Genomic DNA, 8,879 nt, shown 5'->3' on the forward strand with positions numbered 1-8,879 from the left:
TCACTTCTCAGGTGTGGATTCTCAAGACTGCCAGTCTTGGAGATACACTTTCTAGAAAATCTCCTGCCATCCTTCCTAAGTCAATGGAGTTGAAGATTTCTGCCCCAGTTTGTGCTTCATAAATAAATGGGCCATGCTCCAAGCACTCTTCTAACTGTCGACAGATCTGGACACACAGTTGGCCTGGACTACATACAGCAGCTGCTTTCTTGTCGCTATTGAGATCCAGGGCCCTGCACCAGCCATGCTGCCCCCTTGTGGCTTGAGATCAGATTTACAGGCTCTGTGCCTAGGCGTTAACCACTGGTCAGGAAGGTTCAGCTGAGTGGCTGTTGGCAGATAACTGTATCTGACTGCCCTCCTTCTACAGATGGGCACATTAAGTAAATGAAGGTCCTCTTTTCCTTCCCTTTACCCTCATGGCCACCAGGGGGGGAAAAACCTGACATGCTGTGGACACGCTCCAGTAGCTTAGGCAATGTGGCAGGTTCCCCAGCTGCACAAGCAATATGGCAATGGCCTCAAAGTGATCAAGGCCACGTGTGATTCATGACCTACAATCTCGGAATTATGGGCCTGATCCCTTATCTTCCTGACATCTTTAGGACCATTCCAGGAGTGGGCTTGGCTACACATGGTGAGGTAGAAACAGTAGCAGGTCCCTAACACTAACTGACCCAGGGTCTGTCCTTCACTTAGGCCTGGGGCCTCTGCCTGTGGCCTTGGGGCGCAGCTGGAGTTAACAGAGGGAGATGTGTCTGGCCCCATTCCCCTACCCTTTCAGGGCCCTGTCTTTGGGGAGCTCACTCCCCACCTTTCCTTCTTTAGCCCAGAATCACGGTGTTTCAGGCAGAGTTGTCTCTTGTTCTACCCACTTTTCTTTTTTGGCCTTAAGTACAGAGGGAAGAGTTGACCCTGTTTTCATGCCTCTGTCCCTTGGGCAGCCAGTCTAGGGAGACTTTGTACGCGCTCCAAAGCGCATGTGTTTTCAGTCCACGTCAGTGGCACGCAAGCTGCAGATAACTCCACTCAGCACTGTTTTCAGGCCCTATCTGAACACAGCCCACTCTTCCTCCTAAGTGCCGCATGGCCCTGCTGAGTGTCTTATTCCACTACCAGTTGTTTTCATGATCACTTACTTAGTACATTGAATGTGTTACTGAGTGTGCTTGGGATCAGGTTTTGTAGACCAGGGATGTCCAGAGGGTGGGAAGGCTTTTGAGTTTAAATTCTGTGCCAGTGCATCTGAAAGAGATTTTTCTTTCTTTTTTTTGCCTTGAATTCGTGTTCTGGGACACAACCCAGGGTTGGGGAATCTGGTGCCCCTAAACAGGGCACGGCTGTCGAGAGCCTGAGTCCTCACCTCAGCTCTAGGATGAACTGACCAGAATCATACACAGGTCTGAGCTCTCTGAACCCTGAGGTCCTCAGACATTAAACAGTGGACTAAGCTAAGCCCTTTCTAAGTTTGTCTGCTTCAAACAGTCAGGTTGTTGTCTAAGATTCTTCTCCAGCACCAGCTCTCCCTGCTCCACCACCATCCAGTTGATTCTGACACACAGTGACCCTGATGGACAGAAAAGAACATCCCCCTTAAGTCTCCAAGGCCATAACCCGACTCATATCTTCCTCCTGCTGAGACTGGTGGGTCGGAATCACTCACCTTTCGGTTAGCAGCCAAATGCCTTAACTACTGCGCCACCAGAGCTCTAGAATACCTTGTTCATCTGATCAGTTATCACCACCACAGTCTTCGTTTCAGCCCTTCTCGCTGTGGCATGAAAGCAGCCAGAGACAATTCATAAATGAATGAGTGCAGCTGTTTGAACCGAAGTTTATTTATGGATGGTGAAAAAGTACAAATAATAATGGGTTCTTACCCAGCACCTACTCTGAAGCCAGGCCGTCTGGGTTCCAGCCCCAGCTTCCCGACTTGCTGCTGTGGGGCACTGAGCAAGTTTCTTGTCCCTGTCTAGTCCCTAAAATGGAAATAGTACCAGCACCTATGCTGAGGGTTGCAGTGATGAGCACATGAATTACAGGAACACATGTAAACAGTACCTGGCACCTACCAAGTGCTTAGTAAAGGTTATTGTTCTTCCATTTAAACCCTACAATAGCCTTATGAAGTGGTATAATTAGTACCATTTTACAGATGAAGAGATCAAGGCACAGGGAGCAAAAGCACTTGCCCAGGCTTGCATAGTGACGTTCCCAGGAGCCAAGCCTGACTCCGAAAGCCAGCCCCGTTCTTCTACCGAAGCCCTTGATGCCGGCTGTGCTCCTTGGAGATTTTGTTCCAAATATTCCTATTACTGATCCGAATAATGAGAGGCAACTCAGGGGTCCTCAGAGGCATCCTTCTGAACCAGGACCTTTACATCCACTGGTCCTTTTTGAGAAAGAACTCTCCCTCTCATGGGGTTCATAGGTCCTCATCAAGCTGAGCAAGCATGACTCCTAGCTTCGGACCCACCAGCAGCCCCGGGCATCTTCACTGTGGTGTGCCTGGGGGAGGGACACAGGGCTGACGGAAGGGCACAGGCCTGAGGGAGGGGCACAAGGCTGAGGGAGGGGCACAAGGCTGAGGGAAGGGCACAGGGCTGAAGGCCTTGGAGTCTGGTCTTGACTGTGACATCCCCACATGCTAGGGTCTTAAATCACTTTTCCTCAAAGCTTCCGTTTCCTTCTGTAATGGCTATAATAGTTGTATAAGAGCCAAGTCGATTCTAAGAAAATATTCCAAACCTGACCTGCCTAATGCCTCTATGACAAATTACTGTACAACCCGGTGCTGCTTTCGCTGCACTGTCGCCCTCTGTGTGAGAAAGCCCAGACGGCAGTGCTACGCTGCACTCTAGGGTCTCAGTGAGTCGGAATCAACTCGTCAGCAGTGTCTTTGGGGTTTTTTTGCACTCACAGGAGCCCTGCTGGTGCGGTGGTAAGCACTCAGCTGCTAACTGAAAGGTCAGGGGCTGGAGTCTATCAGCCCTCTCTTTGGGAGAAGGATGTGGCAATCTAATTTCCAGCCTTGGAAATCCTTCCTGCTGTTGACCCGGGAGAATGAGAAGTAACCTCACTATCGGTCTACTCCGTCCTGGAGGATGGAGCACCTGTGGGCTGCAGTCAGCTCATCAGCATCGAGCTGGCCTTTCTGTTTGGGAGCACACTTCTTGCTTTCCCTTCCCCTCCAAGAAGGTGGCCATCTGGACCCTCATGAAACAACTTGCTTCCCCTTCTTTTCCAGAGTCATAAAATCCTAGAATAGCAGGGCTCCGAAGGATCTGAGAGACCATCTGGGCCTGACACGGTCACCTCTTCTTATCAAGGGCCAGCTCTGCCTGGAGTGCTGGTCTGAGACCATGTCGGAGCTGAGTTCGAAAGACAAAGCGGTCATTTGGCCCAGGGTTACAGCATGGAGAAGCAGGTGGGATGAGGGTGTCAGGTGCATACACACACGTGTGAGAATGTACTCAAGGTCAAGAAGCCAGCTCTGGAAAACCAGAGCTTTCTCCTCCTGAAACATCACCAAGTCCTCAAGAAGAGCCCTTTCCTCCCCTTAGAGCAGGACCCCAGGAGCCTGCTTCCAGGGGCGCTACCTTGGGTTAAGATTCACCTCATAGCCATTAAGTTAGAACCAAGCATAGCTGACGCTCCATCGGGTTTCCCTGAAATTGCACTGTCTGTTGCTGTAAACCACACAGGAGGAATTATCCATCTTCCCCCCTGTGGAGCCACTGGCAGATTTGAATCTATAGCGAGGTGCCACCTTAAGAGTTAGCTACATAACTCTATACAGACTATGCCACCAGAGCGCCCCTGTAGGTTATTGTTAAAGAATGGCATTGAATAACTTGGCCAGAGGGGCGCGCGCCGCCGCCGGGCACACGCACGGGCTGGTCTCTGCCCTAATGCGGCGGCTGGCAGCGAGAGGCGCTGCAGGGGCCGCGGGGAAAGTGGCGGTGCCAGCAGGGGACAGCACCCACGGCCGGAGCCTTCGCTCCTGGAGACTTGCTTGTTCTCTTGGCAGTCCATGCCTTTGGATTGTGGTGTTGGAGTCCTGGTGGTGTGGTACTGAAGAGTTCACGGACTGCTGCTTCAACGTAGAAGAGAAAACTACATGTTCCTGGAGGCAGCTCCCCTCAGCCCTCTACCACCAGTGCTGCAAAGTGCGTGAGGCCTGGAAGGAGAGCTTTCAAGACAGAGGTTGATTGACTTATGTGCAGTTTGGGACGCTGGAGTTCTCCTTCCCTCGGCAGACTGGAACGGACTCTTTGGTTTTGCAAGAAACCAGCTGAATGAGGCAGAAATGGTCTCCTATGCAGGTGAAAGTTGTATTGTGAAGAAGGAAGGCTCATGAAAATGGAAGCCTTTAAATTGTCGTTTAGGCAAAGAATAGTGACCAGTTGATGGACTGCCAAAGAACAAAGAAAGCTGTTTGAAGAAGTGAAGCGACAGTGCTCCTCAGAGTCAAGGATGCGCATGTTATCAGGAGAGGCTAGTCCCTAGAAAAAGAACATCCTACTTGAAAATGTGTAGGGTCAACACAAAATAGGAAGACCCTCAAGGAGATGAATTTACACAGTGACAATGGGGTTATGCACAGTAGGGATTGTGACTATGACACAGAATTAGTTTGAGTTTTGTTCTACTGTACATAGCTATTTGGTGGTTCACCTCTCTCCTTCTCCTGCCACAGGAAACCAACAAAGACTGTTTCTGCACATAATTATTTTCTGGGTTTTTTATAAAATTGTCTCATGCAAGATTTCTCTTTTCATGGTTGATATATTTCATTTCCTATAATCCTCTCCAGGTTTTCCGTGTTGTGAAGTGTTTCCTGAGATAACTAGTAAAATGTCTATGGTGATCTGAGGAGAGAGGGGGGAACAGCGGGCTGAGGATGGGCCAGAGGAGGTAATTATAGGGTCACACGTTTTGATGGGTAAAGGGAGGGGTGTGTAAAAGAAATGAGAAAGGTCCGAAGTTAAAAACAATGTTTACGAACTTTGTAAGTAAAACAATATAAAATAAAAAATTTAATTTAAAAAAAAAAACAAAACTTAGCCAGAAGGAGAGATTTCAGTGCGCAAACTTACTTACAATCTGTCTGGAACAACAGGTACATGGCAAAGTGGACTGGGGGAGGAGGAAGAGAGGGAAATGTGCAACAATGAATGCAGGCAAACCCAGCCTTCATGTAAACCTTCGTTAAGATCACAATCAAAAACAATAATCTGTCTGGTGGACAGTGAGCTTCTGTTAAAAAGTAATGGAAAAATTTAGAAATGGTTAATGGTGATGGTTGCAGAGCATAATGCATGTCACTGACCTGCACAAATGTAAAAAAATGTAGAAATGGCAAATTTTGTTATAAACTTACAATTTTTAAAATCGCAAAGCTTGTCTGTATACAAGTTCTGTTTGCAAGTTGGATCCTCCGCTTCAAGCAATACAACTTGCTTCTTTTGCAATACAAGTTGTAGTAGTAATACAACTCATTCTCTACAACACTAATCCTTACCATCTTGTATTAACAAGAAAATATGAATGCTTATCTCAAAGGAGGAAAATGCAGCAAGTAAAATTTTAAAGGTCCTCCTATGTATAAACAAGTCCTTTGAAATGACAAATGCAGCTATATGGTTATTTCTGAAATCTTATGAGTGGGTAGGTTGCCCATCTGTTCTCCTGGGCTCCAAGCCACCACCTGTTGCCAGCATGTCTGTGTCCAGTAAGAGCCAGCTCTGATTGCACTGTTGTCTCTCCCCACCCTGCCCCACCTTGATAATGAAACTGAGGCTGCTCAGGGAATGGTGCACACAGGTTCCTCTGTGGCCTAGAAAAATCCTTCTAAAAAGAGCTGTCGCCATTCTCAGGCTCACAGGTGCCTGCCTGTCGCTCAAGAATCGAGATTTGGCAGGTGAGGGAAGTGATATAGAACATCAGGGGACAGCCTTTGGGGCTGGCACAGGCCCAAGTTGCTGGATGAATCAGATCTGCAAGGTCTCCTTAAGCTATTCTTTACCATCGTCTGAGGCTTTATCTGGCCAGAAGATGGGCAAGAGGCCAAGATCCTCTCAGAGTGAGGAGTTGGCCAACCTGGCAGGGGCACATCACCATGCCACATACCAAGGCTGGTCATGCAGATGGGCGTTCTAGACCAGATTCAGGTGGCTGTGAAGCACCTGGGGATGTCCCAGCTGTGCTCTACACATGAGCAACCCCACTCTGCTCTGCCCCAGAACCTGAGATGCATCTTGAGTGGGGGTGCTAGCATTAGTTCTTACAAGGGGCTTCAGGAGTCTCAAATAAACCAGTCTAACAATTTTTTAAAGTATTTGTAACCTATACAAATATTCAGTCATATGCAAAGTGAAGTTGTGCTGTTGTGAGCTTTTTCAGGGTGACCTGAGGTCACAACTCAATGGCACCAGTCAGTCTTGTCTGGTGGGATTTAACTTACTGCCCCAAAACCAGGTTTAGCTAACTTGTTTGTTAATGCATCTTAATCTATGTGCCATTCATAAAACTGCTTCAGTTTTTTTTTTGGCTGTTATCTTTACAAAAAGAAACTCTGGTTAATGCAGAGGTTAAACTCGAGGCTCCTAACAAAAAGCTCCTTTTGTTTTACTATTTTTTTCCACAATAGATGAGACTTTGGGGTCAACATATATTCAATCCTATGAATAGAGATGTGTCTTTTAACAAAGATTTTTTACTCAATGATTCTCAATGGTGTAGTACTGCCTCCTAGTGGATAACTGGGAAAATAACGAGCTTTCTTGGTTGCCACACTGGCTAGGGAGCAAGCTTGGCTTTAGGGCAAAGAGGCATCTGGAACACAAATTGCCTCCAACCCACCACAGGTATAAAGAGCTTAAGTTTTTTTGGGGAAAACCAAACCACACCCTAACCTGTAAAGTTGGGGAAGAGTTTAAATAGACAATCTAGAAATAACTGAATATTATCTACTTTTTTCCTATTTCCTTTATCCTGCAATGAACTGACAGACTGCTGCAATTGGCTTGAGCATGGAGGACAACAGTAGCATAATGTAGAATAGGGTAGGGTTCACAGGGCTGCTGACTTTTTCATCTATCATAGCACATGACAGCGCTGGTGGCTCAGTGGCAAAGAACTGTGCTGCCAATACGAAGGCAAGTGGCTAGCTGCTCTTGGGAAAACAATATCCTGTGTGATTTATTATCTCAGAAAACCTGTGGAGGGTCAGCTATGGTTGAACTCGATGGTGCACACCACTTTCCAACCATAGTACATATATTACACACTGTGTAAATAATTATAACTGTCTCGAGCAAATTACTTAAGCTCTCAAAATCCACTGGGATAGGTAACAATACTTTTCACCACCTTGCCCTTTTGTTATCATGGGAATTACTTCAACATTACACCTCTCTGTGCAACACTTTCCTGAGAATCCATTTTCTCCAGTTAGCAGTGTCTTTGGCTTAGCATGCCACCCCTTACTTCAATTAAAGCTTTTTCCAGTTCCTTACCAGTATTTTCACTTATTTCCTAAATTGATGTAAAGGATTTCACACCAATCTCCCATAAAAGGATCAAAACCTGTGTCCCCCCTTCCCAAATCCCACTGTAACCGTATCATGTAAAGTGAAGCAGCACTTTACATGTGCTCAGCTCAGCACATGGTTTAGCTCCCTTCCTGCCTGGTCACTCATCTTCTCCATAGAAGTGCTGTGAATGCCTTAAAGGAGAAATCTTTTTGCCACATCAAGGGAATGCTGGGGATATGGAAGCCTCCTAAGCAGCACCTGTCTACACACCGGTTTGAAAAAAAGCTTTGCTTCAGCTTTTCAGCATATACCATATTCAATGAGCAGTGTGCCCTATACTGGTTATCATCAGTTTTTAGGGTAGTAACCAATGGTTACATGCCACTGAGTCAACCCCAATTCTGACCCTACAAACAGCTATCTGAACCCTGCCTATCCTGTGCCATTCTTACTTCAAGTACACTTGAGCCCATCGTCAGTGACCTATCAACCTACCTCATTGTAGACCTTATATGCTGACCCTCTCCACCTTCCCAAGCAAAGTCTTACTCCCAGGAGCTCACTTGAGAAAGCAAAATATTAGGTAGCTGATCCAATTATATAGCTCTAAATTAGGAAAAAAACAATTCAAAGTCCAGCTTCCAAGCTCTGAAGCCTTAACATTTTACTCCTTGGAGACACAAGCACTGGATTTATGGATCCTTGCCATAGCTGGGCAGAGATTCCCTAGTGATAAACCCACTCATTTCCATAGATTTTAGGAAACTTGTAAGGTCCGTTTCTATCCTGGGATTACCTTCGACAACTGGCTTCAAACTTTTGCTTGGATTGGGTGGAGGGGAGAATAAAGTGGAACATAACTAGTCTTCATTCAGGTTTTAGAAGCAAGTCAACGGTGCAGACTTAGAAATCTTTGTTTCTTACCAAGAATGAAAAGAAATTCTAGGCTTACAAAACAGGAAAGCCCTCAGGAATTGATTTATCAATGGGTTTAGCGGTAGAAGAGAGATTCAGGATGGTGCAGGATTTGTTGGTCGGTCTACGATGGTGCCTAATGTCACAATGGAGCTGGAGGACTGTTGAGTTGAAACTGAATCCTAGCTGACCCTCCCCAGCAGGTTTTCAGAGGATTGGAACTGTGTCCCCTTGGGATGGCACTACAACTTCTTACTGCTAGCCACCCCACCAGAAATCCCTTGAGGACATCATTGAAAATCGTCAAGTCAGAACCAACCACAGCTGACCCTTCAGGGAATTTTTAATCACATGAGGACATTATGAAAAATAATCTAATCACAAAAGGACAAATAGTACATGACTTCACATATATCAAGACAAGAC

Source organism: Elephantulus edwardii, unplaced genomic scaffold (assembly GCF_000299155.1).
Source record: "Elephantulus edwardii isolate Elephantulus edwardi_28Jun2011 unplaced genomic scaffold, EleEdw1.0 scaffold00017, whole genome shotgun sequence".
Lineage (NCBI taxonomy): Eukaryota > Metazoa > Chordata > Mammalia > Macroscelidea > Macroscelididae > Elephantulus > Elephantulus edwardii.